General features: G+C 36.0%; 1 long non-coding RNA gene across 1 annotated transcript; it reads right to left on the bottom strand.

The window, feature by feature from the left end:
* Window positions 1–482: 482 nt before the first annotated feature.
* Window positions 483–1495, bottom strand: LOC110734482. The gene is made up of 2 exons (XR_002513816.1): window positions 1212–1495; window positions 483–810 (listed from the first exon to the last, which is right to left on the bottom strand). It is a non-coding gene; the product is annotated as an uncharacterized LOC110734482 (long non-coding RNA).
* Between the last annotated feature and the right edge of the window lie 2465 nt (window positions 1496–3960).

Genomic DNA, 3960 nt, shown 5'->3' with positions numbered 1-3960 from the left:
AGGGGAGGATACAAAATCGAAATCCAAACACCACAAACACAAACGACATAAAACAAATCAAAAATCGATTTATGATTAGAATAAGGTTTAAGATATGAATGTTTAGGCTCAGAGACACACAAATGCGGTCATCAAGAATGCATACTCGCAATTAGTCTCAAACAACTAAATCACAGTAAAAGTGGAAAAGGAAAGTGTATGTAGCAGTGTCATACAGCAGCCTAATAAAACTTCATTGCAAAACTTCTATACCTGGTAACCACAAACAGTTTTTGCCCAATAATTGACTTAGTAGAATATAAGATAGTTTACTAGGGAAAATTGGCTGAAAAAAGGCCATGATAGCAAATAATCGACTAAGTAGTATCACCGCAAAAAAGTGATAACAAACAAGTGAAATCAAAAGAATAGATTAGTAATAAAACCCTTGCAAAAGGAGTGACCCTAGAATAAGATGAATTCACAATTATGACAACAGAAAATGAAAACCATAAAAATCAACACCAAGTAATATGCAAAGCAGATAATGAGTGTGAAACAAAGCAGGTTCCTAAAACATATCACAACAAGACATTTAATTCATTTCAAGTTTAGTCCTTTCTTTTAAGTAACATTCATCAGGTTGACAAATACACAAGTTAAGGAACAACAAATAGAAAAAGAGTGGGAAAAACAAAGAAAAAAAAAAAAAGACCAATTTTGTATGCAGGGAACACAAAACCGCTTGGTTTTACACTTGGTGCACCTCACAAATTCTTCCTTGTCATTCCTCTGGTGCTGATGACACATTTTTGAATCAATTTTAATCCCCTACAACATCAAACACAACAAATTAGCCAGAATTACACATGCAAATCATAAATGTTTGTCATCACTACCTCAACAATATCCAATCAATTAAACCACTACGATCTCCTATTCAATTCATTTTTGGGTCATAATAGATTCAACATTAAGCTATAAAAAAACATTTTATCCGCTAAAAATCACAAAATAAAAAACAAAACCTCAAAATCACGACTCTAATTACAAAAATTAGCTTAAAAAACAGAATAATGAAATCAAAACCAAACAAATAGTTAGATCTCACATGCAGATTAACACATTAATCAAATCAACAATAATTTAACAAAAAACTGAAACAAATCAACAAAACCTAGATCTTCTCCAGTTTAATTGGCTTTAAAAAAATCGAAGAGATAGAACCATACCCATAACGTACTGTGATGTTTTTTTATGAGAATCATCACCACCATATCCACTTCCGAGTAACGAGATTCGTGCAAAAGACATCCTAAATTGGGTCCTCTATCGTTGATACGATTCAGAGGAGAGAGAAAGAGGGGAAATTTTGAGAATTAGGGTGGTGAAAAGGAGGAGATTGAGTGAATTGGGTGAGGTGAATCAGTCGTAGAAGAGAGAGATTGAGTTAGTATAATGAGAGAGGAGAGAGAAAAGAATGGGGGATTTGAGTGATTGACGGCTAGGAGTGTGAAACCCTAATAATTAGTAATGGGCTCCTATTTTCATGGGCTCCTCTTTTCAGCTGGGCCAAATATTTGTAACGGACACATGGTGTCCGTTACAAAAAATATAGTATTCGTAACGGACACCAATGGTGTCCGTTATGAATAAATATTTATTCGTAACGGACAATATTTTACCCGTTACAAATAATATAGTATTCGTAACAGACATCATGTGTCCGTTACGAATAAATATTTATTCGTAACGGACAATATTTTGCTCGTTACAAATGTATTTATTGTAACGGGCATAGCTTTGCCCGTTACAAATAACCCGTTACAAATGAAACTTTTTCCACTAGTGAATTAAGCCGGTGAAACCAAAATTTTGCCTAAATAAAATTTCCAAAATATTTCCTAAATAAAATTTTGCAAGTGCCGTTCAAAATTAAGGCCTAGACTCCAAAATTTAATTAAAATATTTTAAACCTAATTAAAATAATTAAAATTAGCAAAACACAAAATTAACATAGCCCTAATAACCCAAAAGTCCCTAACATTAAGCCTTTCAGCATGTTAGTTAGAGAGCGATACTTGAACGCATAATATCTTCCTTTTGCACAAAAGTAAAAACCAAACAAGCAACATTGCATCATGCATAAGCATAGCACACTTAAACCGTTGGGGATTAGCTCATTGACTAGGGGTCGCCAACACTAGGCTTCTATCCCAAAATCAATAACAATCATCCCACCCATATCACCAACAAAATGTTGGGAGGGTGATGTCATGGGTCAACACGTTAAGTGATTGATTTATGCATGGTTTCTTAAGGTATGGTACCTTTCGACACCCAAGCCTTTTTTGACCTTAGAATGGCATTGCGTGAATCTTGACTTATAACATGCTTATGTGATTATGTGACTATGTGCAACGGGTTAGGATAGTCTTCTTTTTCTTTTTTTTTTTTTTAGTTTGGTCTAGGTTTCCAATTACAAAGTTGTCTCTTCGTGATTTAGCGTCATATACAAAGGATAACCTAAAAAAAAGGGGTCAAATAAAAAAATCGATTAAAAAAACGCTCGAATTAAAAAAAAATACTACGAGCATATGGCGCCCGCAACTCAAGAAGTTGCGCGACCCCTCCCAGCGCAAGTTATTTTGTTGCGCGTGACAGCCACGCCCAACTTAGTAACTTGCGCGCGCCCACTGGACGAGCCAGTTTTGATTTCCAAAGAAACAAATTGACTCGTCCGAATAATATCTTCATTGAAGAATTGTTAAGGGCGATGTTATCCGTTTGAGTATATTTTGCGTCCTTTTTTCTTTTTTTTCTTCTTCAAAAGCAAGCGTATCGATTTACTTATCCTTTCGTACTCCTCTAGGGACGATTTTCAAGCTTGGGAAAGAGGACCCCCTGGCACTCGCATTCTACGTTTACCACCCAAGGATCAACCCTTTTCAAACCACTTTCATTCGATAACTAATCCTAGTCCAACAACAATGACAACTGTCGAAGAACTTCAAAAAGAGATTCTTCGTATGAGAAAAGAAAAGGCTCAAGAGGCCGAGTAGAGGAGAATTAAGAAGATTGAAAATGCTGAAAAGAAAAAAGTTGAAGCATTAGCCTTACAAGAAAAGATGGAGCAATTATCCATCAAAGAAAAGTCGTTAGAGAAGCTAGTTCTTCGTTCTACAATGGGAACAAGTACTTTGACGTAGAAAAAGTTTGCTCCTCCCCCAGGACATGGTTTACCAGAATAATTCGTAGCTATGGACTTGCCAATATTTAAGGTGACCAATACTCCACAAAATCATTTAATGTGTTTTACTGGCACTATGGCTCTAAAGGGAGTTGATCCTAAGCTTTATGCTTTGACTTTCCCTTTATCACTACACCCAACCGCGAGAGAGTGGTATTATGGGCTAGATCCAAAATTCAAAGCAACATGGGAAGATGTAGTTTCGACTTTCATCACCCAATACGAGAGTAACGTAGAGTTCAAGTCAACTTTACGTGAACTCGAGATGCTTAAGCAAGGCGACGATGAAGGTTTTCTTGCTTTCTATGGTAGATGGCGAGAAAAGGCAACCCACCTAGCCCAAAGGCCTCCTGAACTCGAGTTAGTTTAAAAATTCATTGACAATTGTCATGAAAAGTACAACTAAAATCTACGTTACCTTAGTCTAGACACTTTTCAAAAGGTCTATTCTGTGGCTACTAGGATTGAAGATGATCTTGCTAAGGAAAAAGCAAACAAACCTCATTATCATCATCAACCTAAGAATAACTACAAGAAGGGGAATGATAGTGCATCATCCTTTATTAACATATTTGCGACTTCCACGCAATACAATAACACGAATCGATATGATGATCCTAGGAAAAGATGGACAAAAGAGAGAAAATTTACTCCTTTTCCTGTAAGCTATAAAGAATTGCAAGAAAAACTAAATGAAAAAGGCTTACTTGCCCCAACAGGGCCAACACCAC

Source organism: Chenopodium quinoa, unplaced genomic scaffold, assembly GCF_001683475.1.
Source record: "Chenopodium quinoa cultivar QQ74 unplaced genomic scaffold, ASM168347v1, whole genome shotgun sequence".
NCBI classification, from domain to species: domain Eukaryota; kingdom Viridiplantae; phylum Streptophyta; class Magnoliopsida; order Caryophyllales; family Amaranthaceae; genus Chenopodium; species Chenopodium quinoa.
The sequence above is the reverse complement of the archived record's forward strand: the minus strand, read 5'-3'. Positions and strand labels throughout refer to the sequence as shown.